Genomic DNA, 12500 nt, shown 5'->3' with positions numbered 1-12500 from the left:
CTGCACTGAACTCTGCTGGACATACACTAACTGTGTGGACAGCTGAATGTTGTCCAGAGTATATGAGGAGGTTTAATGTGTCTGTTACACTTTTAGTAACACTCTTTTTTAAGGCTGATTTTTAGATATTTATGTCGTCAGGGTTTACCTTTTATATTTTAGTTTTTTATACTCTTTCATTTGCATTATTCAAACATTTTTTTTTATGGAACCGAGGACGACCGCACTTTTTAATTTTGTTGTACCTGTACAATGACAATAAAGACATTCTATTCTATTCTATTCTATTCTATTCTATTCTATAGATCAAAATGAAACAACTTTAATCTTATAAAAGTCTGATATTCTCTAAAATTATGAGTTATTTTAAAGTATGACTTTATTCTCATAATATTATGATTTTATTGTTGATATTTTAACTTTATTGTCGTAGGGAAAAGTGATGAAATTGTTTTGATGTGGCACTAATACACTACTGTATATGGACCGTCCCAACTGGACAGGACATCTGTGATGTGAAAAACACTGTCTTCACTAGAGTGTGTCTGTAATGTGAGGACACTGTCCTCGCTATAGTGTGTCTGTAGTCTGAGGACACTGTCCTCGCTATAGTGTGTCTGTAATCTGAGGACACTGCCTTCACTATAGTGTGTCTGTAATCTGAGGACACTGTCCTCACTATAGTGTGTCTGTAATCTGAGGACACTGCCTTCACTATAGTGTGTCTGTAATGTGAGGACACCGTCTTCACTATTGTGTGTCTGTAATCTGAGGACACTGCTTTCACTATAGTGTGTCTGTAATGTGAGGACACTGTCTTCACTCGAGTGTGTCTATAATCTGAGGACACTGTCCTCACTATAGTGTGTCTGTAATCTGAGGACACTGTCTTCGCTATAGTGTGTCTATAATCTGAGGACTCTGTCTTCACTATAGTGTGTCTGTAATCTGAGGACACTGTCTTTGCGAAAGTGTTGTCTGTAATCTAAGGACTCTGTCTTCACTATAGTGTGTCTGTAGTCGTGAGGACACTGTCTTCGCTATAGTGTGTCTGTAATCTGAGGACACTGCTTTCACTATAGTGTGTCGTAATCTGAGGACACTGCTTTCACTATAGTGTGTCTGTAGGCTGAGGACACTGTCCTCGCTATAGTGTGTCTGTAGTCTGAGGACACTGTCTTCGCTATAGTGTGTCTGTAATCTGAGGACACTGCTTTCACTATAGTGTGTCTGTAGTCTGAGGACACTGTCCTCGCTATAGTGTGTCTGTAGTCTGAGGACACTGTCTTCGCTATAGTGTGTCTGTAATCTGAGGACACTGTCTTCGCTATAGTGTGTCTGTAATCTGAGGACACTGCCTTCGCTATAGTGTGTCTGCAATGTGAGGACACTGTCTTTTCTATAGTGTGTCTGTAATCTGAGGACACTGCCCTCGCTATAGTGTGTCTGTAATCTGAGGACACTGCCTTCAACCATAGTGTGTCTTTAATCTGAGGACACTGTCTTCGCTATAGTGTGTCTGTAATCTGAGGACACTGTCCTCGCTATAGTGTGTCTGTAATCTGAGGACACTGTCTTCACTATAGTGTGTCTGTAATCTGAGGACACTGCTTTCGGTATAGTGTGTCTGTAATGTGAGGACACTGTCCTCGCTATATGTGTCTTTAATCTGAGGACACTGTCCTCGCTATAGTGTGTCTGTAATCTGAGGACACGTCTTCGCTATAGTGTGTCTGTAATTGAGGACACTGCTTTCGGTATAGTGTGTCTGTAATGTGAGGACACTGTCCTCGCTATATGTGTCTTTAATCTGAGGACACTGTCCTCGCTATAGTGTGTCTGTAATCTGAGGACACTGTCCTCGCTATAGTGTGTCTGTAATCTGAGGACACTGCCTTCAACTATAGTGTGTCTGTAATCTGAGGACACTGTCCTCGCTATAGTGTTTCTGTAATCTGAGGACACTGCCCTCGCTATAGTGTGTCTGTAATCTGAGGACACTGCCCTCGCTATAGTGTGTCTGTAATCTGAGGACACTGCCCTCGCTATAGTGTTTCTGTAATCTGAGGACACTGCCTTCAACTATAGTGTGTCTGTAATCTGAGGACACTGTCCTCGCTATAGTGTGTCTGTAATCTGAGGACACTGTCCTCGCTATAGTGTGTCTGTAATCTGAGGACACTGCTTTCACTATAGTGTGCTGTAGTCTGAGGACACTGTCCTCGCCATAGTGTGTCTTTAGTCTGAGGACACTGTCCTCGCTATAGTGTGTCTGTAATCTGATGACACTGTCTTCGCTATAGTGTGTCTGTAATCTGAGGACACTGCCTTCGCTATAGTGTGTCTGTAATGTGAGGACACTGCTTTCACTATAGTGTGTCTGTAGTCTGAGGACACTGTCCTCGCCATAGTGTGTCTGTAGTCTGAGGACACTGTCCTCGCTATAGTGTGTCTGTAATCTGAGGACACTGTCTTCGCTATAGTGTGTCTGTAATCGAGGACACTGCCTTCGCTATAGTGTGTCTGCAATGTGAGGACACTGTCTTTTCTATAGTGTGTCTGTAATCCGAGGACACTGTCCTCGCTATAGTGTGTCTGTAATCTGAGGACACTGCCTCGCTATAGTGTGTCTGTAATCTGAGGACACTGCCTTCAACTATAGTGTGTCTTTAATCTGAGGACACTGTCTTCGCTATAGTGTGTCTGTAATCTGAGGACACTGTCCTCGCTATAGTTGTGTCTGTAATCTGAGGACACTGCCTTCAACTATAGTGTGTCTTTAATCTGAGGACACTGTCTTCGCTATAGTGTGTCTGTAATCTGAGGACACTGCTTTCGGTATAGTGTGTCTGTAATGTGAGGACACTGTCCTCGCTATATGTGTCTTTAATCTGAGGACACTGTCCTCGCTATAGTGTGTCTGTAATCTGAGGACACTGTCCTCGCTATAGTGTGTCTGTAATCTGAGGACACTGTCCTCGCTATAGTGTTTCTGTAATCTGAGGACACTGCCCTCACTATAGTGTGTCTGTAATCTGAGGACACTGCCCTCGCTATAGTGTGTCTGTAATCTGAGGACACTGCCCTCGCTATAGTGTTTCTGTAATCTGAGGACACTGCCTTCAACTATAGTGTGTCTGTAATCTGAGGACACTGTCCTCGCTATAGTGTGTCTGTAATCTGAGGACACTGTCCTCGCTATAGTGTGTCTTTAATCTGAGGACACTGTCCTCACTATAGTGTGTCTGTAATCTGAGGACACTGCCTTCAATGTGTGAATGTCTCTTCAGTTGGTTTCAGTCTGTGCTGCAGAAACACATGGATCTGAGCTCTGCTGCCCCCTGGTGGAACAACCGCGTAACTACAGAAGAGACTGGACTGAGAAAGGAACAGGACAAAACCTCCACCAACTGTCCACTACTACCGTCCACTACCACCGTCTACTACCACCGTCCACAACCATCATCCACTACCACTGTCCACTACCACCGTCCACTACCACCGTCCACTACCACCATCTACTACCACCGTCTCCAACCACCGTCCACTACCACTGTCCAGTATGACCATCCCGTAAGGAAATAAAAAAGAGTAAAATAAGCAACAAAATGAACAAAAATGGCATAAGAAATGAATACAATAAATAAGAAATCAACAAAATTATAAGTAACATGAACAAAATAAATCACAAACTGAAGAAAATTTTTTTTTTTTTTAAAGGGCAACAAAATGAAAAAAAAAACAAGTAAAATAATAAATGAAATTAACAAGATGAACAAAAGAGAATAAGAAAATTAAAATAATAAATAATGATATATATATATATATATATATATATATATATATATGTATGTGTATGTATACACACACCACACATATATATATATATTATATATATATATATAATATATATTATATAATATATATACATATATATATATATATATATATATATATATATATATATATAATATATAATATATGTGTGTGTGTGTGCGTGTTGTGTGTGTGTGTGTGTGTGTTGTGTGTTTCAGTGGATGGACACACTGGGGTGTCCATCCATATGTGAATGTGAATAACCTGAAATAACCTGAAATGTCTGTATTAAATTCAGTCCAGTTTGAACGCTTTTCTTCCTGTTCCTCAGTGTTTAGTGTCTTTGTAGATCTGATCCAGAATGCACATGGACTAATGAGAAGTGGAGGAAGAAGACTGGGAAAATTACACTGACTTTTCTGAAGAAATTTCAGTTTTTTCAGGTTATTCACATCTTTTTTTGTTTGGATAGTTTATAAAAGTAAGTATTTTATAATTTATGTTTTTTTTTTGCACTAAAACATAGACATAAATTGTCAGTATTCATTATTTATCATTATTCTGTTCTTATTTTACTGGTTGGATCCACTGCAGATCAGATCAGACTGAATGTGGAACCTGAAAGAACAGGACTTTAGAACCCTGGTGTCTCTGTGTAGTGTTTACCTTTTCTTTCTTTTCTTTCTTTGTAGTGTTTACCTTTTCTTTCTTTTCTTTCTTTCTTTGTAGTGTTTACCTTTTTTTTTCTTTTCTTTCTTTGTAGTGTTTACCAGGTCCACCTGCAGGGTGCAGTGGAAGGGTTCGGACCCAGCTGCTCTGCCGGAAATGAGCCGTAGAAAAAGAGTGTAGACCGGAAAAAGGCAGTGGTGTTTGTATGGCGGAAGCAGAAGCTGAAGCAGTGGAGCAGAAGCTGGACAGTGGGACATGTTTCAGACTGGCTTCAGCTCAGAGGGGCCGGGGGGGCTGGACGGGATGCACAACAGGCCCCTATTGAACACCCTGAAGACCCTGAGGAGCTGAGGAATGATGAAATGAAGCTACTGATGAAAACGGCCGAAGCAGGAGCGGACGGACCGGCCCAGGACGGGCCTGCCGATCCGCCGGATCACACGCACATCCCCGGGGCGGCACCTCCTCTGTCCCCAGTGGCCGGCGGCGGGCTGGAGGAGCCCGCACGTCAGCCGGTTCCACCTCCACTGGACAAGGAGACGGTGTTCGAGTGGTTCGGCCTGCAGCTGAGCCGGCCCGGCGGCTGGAGCTCATGTGCGGGCTGCTCCTATGTGCCAGCCGCTGGAGCTCCGCTTCCTGGGCTCCTACCTGGAGGACCTGGCCCGGAAAGATTACCACGTTTTACGGGACTTTGAGTTCCGGGCCAACAGTCCCGGTGAGCTGGGGCTGCTGTCGGACGTGCTGGACCCGGTGGTCCGGTCCCAAACTGTTGGTCAGTCTGTCTCTGCTCGGCTCCGACAGCCGGGAATGTGCCGGGATCCTGTTCCGGATCCTGAGCCATGTGGACCCGGGCCTGTTCTGCAAAAACTATGCCTGCTCCCTTCCTCCGTTCAGGGACCCCCATCACCCCCACCCCCACCTCCTCCACCACCCACCCGGTTCAGGACGGAACCGCGTACGGGCGTTCGGAGCCCTCCTGCGGCTTGTCTGTACAGGACACCGCGGTGGGACCTCTGGAGCAGTTGGCGCTGCTGTTCACCATGGCCTCTCTACACCCGGCTTTCCACTTCCATCAGCGGGAGATAGTCCGAGGACAGCTGGACAAAATAGAGCTGTCCATGGAAGAGGACGGGCGGACCGGTGTGGGCAGGAGGAGCGGCCCAGTCCCCGGTAAGGAGCATTTAAGCTAACCTAGCATGACTGCTAATGCTAATGCTAGCTGAAAGTTCCACAACTCCAACTGGTGTTCTGAAAGGGTGATTTTGTCTCTACTTCAGCCTGTTAATCATATAAATGGAATAAGATTTACTTTAATCGCTACCAAACCGTCAAATATCGGGCTGTTTCATACGTAACATGTCTTTTCCAGAGTTAGCTTTCGCTCTGTCATGACAGCTAATGAGTTAGCTTGAAGCTAGCTGGAGCTGCTAGCAGCAGAGTGGAGCAGGTGGTTTGAACCGGTTCCATCAGACATGTTCATGTGCATGGGGATCTGGATTGGATCTGCGGGACTTTATTCCTTCGGTCCCGTTATGTAACTTCCAGTGTGTCGCTTCTGTCAGTCTTAGCAGGTCTGTCAAAGTCCCTGTTAGTTCAGTTCCACATTCAGCCCAGTTTGGACTGCACTGGTAAAATAATAACAGAAGAACCTGGAAATAATCACAACTCCAGTTTAGTACAACTGTAAAGATAATGCACATGGACAAATGAGAAGTGGAGGCGGAATATTGTTAAAATTGACCTGATTTTTCTTAGGAAAATTTCAGTTTTTAAGGTTATTCACACTTTGTTGTGTGGATAAGTTTATTAAAGTAAGTATTTTCATAATTTAATGGGTTTTTTTTTTTTTTGCACTATAAACACAGACATAAAATGTTAGTTGTCATATTTATAGGTTCTTCTGTTATTACTTTACTGCAGATCACATCAGACTGAATGTGGAACCTGAAAGAACAGGAGTTGAGAACCCTGGTCTACATTCAGCCCAGAGTGATCTGAAGGGATCAGAGTAGGAAATAATGACAGAATCAGAAATAAGGTCAACTCTAAACGGTTCTGTATGTTTTAAAGCACAGGTGTCAAACATAAGGCCCGTGGGCCAGAACCAGGACACCAAAGGGTCCAATCAGACCTGCAGAATGAATTTGTCAAATGAAAAAATGTAATGTTCTGTGTCCGATCCTCATGAACAGGACCTCATAATCACAACTCCAGTTTAGTACAACCCCCCCCCCCTCCATTAAATTAAGAAAATATTTAGATTAAATAATAATCTAAATATTTAGATAAAGATGTGAATAACCTGAAAAAAAGACATTGCATGACAAAAATGGGTGCAATTTCAACTATATTCTGCCTCAACTTATCATTTCTACATGTACTTTACACACCATGTTCCACAGACAGAATATGGGTAGAATTATGGAGTCTGGACCTAAATAAGAACAATTTCTACAGTATTTCGTCTCGAGCTTATTATTAACACAACTTACGGATCTACAAATGATACAAATATTTAGTCTCAAATGTGCTCAGAGCTCTTCTTTGTGTCTGTGTTCATATTAAATCAGTCTCAGTGAATCCAAAGGAACTTTGTGTTGGTAAATGACAGTTGTTCAAATGGACAGGATTTCAGTTCTGTTCAACATGTTGATGCTCATATGAACTATGTTTTCAGCTCAAAATGAACCATTTCAGCACAATTAATTGCTATATTTTCATGTCACAAATGGACAAGTTCTATTTGAACTGAATTGAGCTGAAAAAACAAATCTTCTCTTCTTTTGGATTCCCCAGTTTTTCTTCCCAGATTCTCTCTCCATATCACATGTTTTATTTGTACAGGTTCAATCTGGAGTATGGTGCTGATCCATCCTGCTTCTGTTCCACCAATACATACATGAAGAATGGCACACAGCACTGTTTACATCAACACTTTTACAATAAGAAGCATTTTTAGACACAAAGAACAATTCTATATTGTTCTTTCCTCTGTAGTCTGATGCTAAACTATCCAATAAATAATAGTGCTCCTAGTTTTTGCACAGGGATCATTAGTGTAACGCTGACATGGCTGCAGAGCATCAGTATGATGGGATCCACAACAACCATGTCACATCCGTCCACTGACACATTTAGTGTTTTTGTGTCAGCTGGGATTGTTTTAGATCCACAATACCAACATTATGAAGAAGAGCACAATTAGCAATAGGAAGTCTAGAAGTTTATTCCTAATAAAGTACTGGGACTGACCAGAGCATCATGGGTAATGTCACGTCCGTCCACCAGCAAAAGTTTTCACATCCACGTGCTATTCCAAATCCAATATTTATGAAAATAGAGCTTCCACTGTCAGAGAATATCAGTAGTCTGTGCACAAATGGATTAGCATTATTTACACACACTTCTGTGACTGTAGGACAACTGTTTTGTTTTGTTTTGTTTTTTTTGACAAAAATGGACACTCATTTGACCCCCGAAGGAAATTTTAGCCGCTTCACATGTAGGTGGACACAGTGCAGTGCCTGATGGGAAGGAGACATCCTGGCTGGAATGCAGACTCAAGTGTCAGGATGTTCCACTAGTGCAGGGCTCAAAGGTCAGCCTTGGGTCAAAGGTCAGCCTGGGTCGGCCTCTGCACCAGTTCAGCTGTACTCTGTAGTGTGTGTGGAATGAACGGGGCTGTCCACGTCCTTCCGGTTGGGTTCTCCTACATGAAGCTGCTCCAGTGGGATGGACCACACAGGTGTCCAGAGCTCAGACGGTCGTCATGACGACGGATGGACGTACTTAGAACCGTGACATCACCACCCAGACCAGACCAGCCCTGTTCTGGTCCACACAGCACACTCTGAATCAAATCAGGCTTTCCATTTTTAGAGCAGGTCTGGATGGAGGCTGTGTGGGACGATGACAGGACACAGGGATTTGGGGGGGGGGGGGGGGGGGGGGGTGGAAATCCCACAGGGAATGTTGTTGTCCCTGTTGTACCTGACCTGTTGTTGTGCTGTACTCAGAGTTCGTAGGGTTTGTTTGTGCTGATGGGACCAGTCTGGTATGGTGTCCAGTAGGGCTGGTAGAAAATATCAGTTCTGTAATATATCGCAGTATTTTATTTCACAATACTGTATCGATCAGAGGTCGCATTAACCGAAAATATTCCATCACTGACGGATTTTTTTTTTTTTTTTTTTTTTTTTTTTAATGACGGAAAACTACGGAGCCCGGAAGGGACATGAAGAGAAAAAAATTTATTGCGTTATAACGCAATAGTTCAAAAGTATTGCGTTATAATGCAATAGTTTTTGCGTTATAACGCAAAAGTATTGCGTTGTAACACGATAGTTTTGCATTGGGATCTGCGTTCTGGATCGGACAGGTGGGTCAGGTCAGACACACCTGTACCTGCAGTCCTGTGCCCTCTGCATGTGCAGTTCACATGACCGTAACTCTTTCATTATTGGTCGATCGGAAAAATTCCAAACAGTTTCTGAAACCTGAGACTCTGTGCTTTATGGACATTCTCGGGTCAATGCGAAAATTTCACGGGCACCTGTCCTAGAAGCCGCAAAATAAGCCATTGTGTGACTGGGGATGCACACAGCAGAGCGGATTCACGGAGCGGAGAACCGGAGCGCACAACGGAGTGGAGAACGGATTAGATCTAGTTTTGGAAAATGTAGGCAAGACAGATATCCCAAGTTCCATGACCCCCCTGGAGGTTTGGGATGGATTTGTGACCGAAGGAGCGACTGATGGAGCAACATCTGAAGAAGAAAGGTAAAGTTCACCCTGTTCCATTTAGTGGATTTTCTCCATGACTGAAGCACTGTCTGCTTTTTTCCATGTAGTTTTTACCTGTTTCACTTTAGTATATGTGTAAACTGAGGCTGATACTGCATGGTGGTTTTATAGAATAAAGTAGGAACCATGTAGAATATGTGTTAGTTTGTAGTATGTTGGACTTTCTGTGCGTAAAAGTGCGCATGACGCTCTACAAAGTAAGAGCGCATGCGCTGATGTTCGGTGACTTTTTTTCTTCAATAGTACAATTTTACTTTGTTTTGTTTGTCTAATACATTGTTCTGTGTGTGTTATTTTTCCATGTGTCCACCAGAAGTTACATTCAAGGATGAAGAGGGAGAAGTCATGGTGATGAACAAAGGCTGTGGAGATGAGAGCAGAGACTGAAGACTGTCCACACACAGATGAAGGACGGAGGAAGAGCCTGAGGATGAGTTCAAAGACCACAGACAGTGAACACATCCACAGGAGGACTGACTTTTACCACAGACAGTGAACACATCCACAGGAGGACTGACTTTTACCACAGACAGTGAACACATCCACAGGAGGACGGACTTTTACCACAGACAGTGAACACATCCACAGGAGGACTGACTTTTACCACAGACAGTGAACACATCCACAGGAGGACGGACTTTTACCACAGACAGTGAACACATCCACAGGAGGAGTGACTTTTACCACAGACAGTGAACACATCCACAGGAGGACTGACTTTTACCACAGACAGTGAACACATCCACAGGAGGAGTGACTTTTACCACAGACAGTGAACACATCCACAGGAGGACTGACTTTAGGTGTGAACAGACTCTTTTCCATGTTCAGACTGGGCCATAGGAGCACTGCCTGGATCAGAGCTGTGAACTGACACAACTGTTTGTGCAGAACCATGAACATGAAGGAACTCTGCAGACACAGAACAGACAAATGCCCTGTTTGTTGGGGGTAAAACACCTGTAGAGTTTGGATTTTTTACCCTGTTTTTGCACAATAAAAGGAAAATACTCACACAGTTTGTTTTAAATACTTTTTATACTTTCAAAGTTCATATTTAACTTTCACATATTGTATCCATGTGTAATTTCAGTGTTTTTCTGCTAAAACGAACAAAAAAAAAAACTAATTCCATTTTAGTGTTTTTCGTCATTTTAAACTGTTATTACAGTATTAAAACAAACAGTGACTGCTATATTGAACGTTCGAAGTGTTCTCCAAAAATTGACAAAACGACTCAAAGCATATTTTCTGACCTTTTTATGATTGAAATAAGAAAAACCAGTCCAGGTGGACCATTTTAGGCTCAGCAGTATAAAGGATTTTAATCCAATGCGCACATCCTCCTTCTCATGTGCAGATCATTCACACTCTGCGCACATCCACCTGTATCCATGAAGCTGCACACAGACGTGAAGCTGGGCAAATAGGAATTTCATTCAGAAACCGTTGGAATTTTTCCGATCGGACAAATAATGACAGAGTTAAATGGTCATACTACACAGGACAGGGGGGCGTGTCAGACCTGGCACGGTCGGACCCGAACTGGACTACAACGGATTATGTACGGACCTCATAAAGATGAGAGCAGATATGATTGTGTTATAACGCAAACTATTGTGTTATATCGCAATAGTTTTTGCGTTATAACGCAATACTTTTTATTTTTTGCATGTCCCCTCCCGGGCTCCGTAGAAAACCTCTGGTATCGATATTAAAAAGTATTGTATCAATATTTTTAGGTATTTATTCAAATGCAGATATGGTGGAGGTTCATTTTTGTTTTTTTTGGTTTTCTTTACTGTTATATTTTATTTATTATTATTCAACACTTTTTTTTTTTTTAAATAATGTTTATTTGAATCATCCTAAAAGCACTTTTTTCTGTCTGTGAGGCCGCCCTAGTGTCCAGTTGAATTATTAAACCCACAGGAAATGATTATGGGTTTCAGCTGTTCTATTCAGGTACAATAACTAGTATCAGCAAAGAAAAAAAAAAAAAAAAAAAATATATATATATATATATATATATATATATATATTATATATATATATAATTAGTGCTGGGCAGCGATGAAAATTTTTAATTGCTGGATTTCTGTGATTAATCGCGATTAATCACATAGTCATATTTTTTGGGCGGGGGGGGGGGGGTGGCATCAACAGCATGTATTGCCTTTAAGTGATATGTCAGACTGAAGTACTCTGGTGATAAAAATAATTCCACATGTCAGTGCTTCCAAACAACTTAGCCTTATCAACCCCACCATCTGAAGACATTTAAAATGAAAATGTTCATGGAACCAGGACCGCTACTTTTCTCCATGTTTATGTCCACACCAGTTTATTTCCGTTTGTGATTAATTGACAGGAGTCTTAAACTCACTAATTAGTACTAATACTAGTAAGCCCAATAATATGTGATGTTCAGTTGTTCAAAGTAAAACAAAGGGGGCCCTCTAGTGTGGGAATAAGTTGCCTTAACGTATGTTTTGTCCTTTCGGTGTTACCGTAAGTCAGTTTCGGACATAAGGGAAGGAACTTACGAAAAAAATAATAAAATAAATCATTTAGTTATGTCTATTCATGATATGCATATTCACGGAGAATACATAGATGTAATTATATAAACTTAAATTGACTGCTAATACAACAGTCACATGGTAAATAAGTAAAGGTTAGCTCAAAGGCTGGCATATTAAACACAACCAATGAATTTACATAAACTTAACATGAGCCTGCATAAAGAATTAGCAACCATCTGTGACTGCAAGCATAAACGAATTAGCTTAACATGTTAATAACACATTGTAATAACACATCCAAAATAACGTCATAAACATGTTTCTAACTGCACGTTTGCATGTGAAATTATTTAGCAAACAACAGAATGACTGACACATACAGGCGTTGAACTGCAGGAGTTACACACAGTTTGATTCAGCATTACTCGGACAGTTTGCTTTCTCCTCTCAGCCGGCACATACGAGGGCTGTTCAATAAGTTCATGGCCTCACCCAGAAATACTGGTGTTTATAATACAGGATGTTACATTCTTTCGTGATGGGATAGTGATGCTTGAACATCGATGGACCAAGTGCATTGCTGTAAATGGAGATTATGTTGAAAAATAAAATATAAATTATCAGTCTGTGTTGTTCTGTCTCTGGGTGAGGCCATGAACTTATTGAACGGCCCTCGTACACATAGCA

At 41.9% G+C, this 12500-nt stretch overlaps 1 pseudogene; it reads left to right on the top strand.

The window, feature by feature from the left end:
- Positions 1-4854: 4854 nt before the first annotated feature.
- The window catches only part of LOC115416251 (zinc finger CCHC domain-containing protein 2-like), a 25110-nt pseudogene continuing 17464 nt past the window's right edge, over positions 4855-12500 (top strand).

Source organism: Sphaeramia orbicularis, unplaced genomic scaffold (genome assembly GCF_902148855.1).
Source record: "Sphaeramia orbicularis unplaced genomic scaffold, fSphaOr1.1, whole genome shotgun sequence".
Classification (NCBI taxonomy): domain Eukaryota; kingdom Metazoa; phylum Chordata; class Actinopteri; order Kurtiformes; family Apogonidae; genus Sphaeramia; species Sphaeramia orbicularis.
Note: the sequence above shows the minus strand (reverse complement) of the source record. Positions and strands in the feature narration are given on the sequence as shown.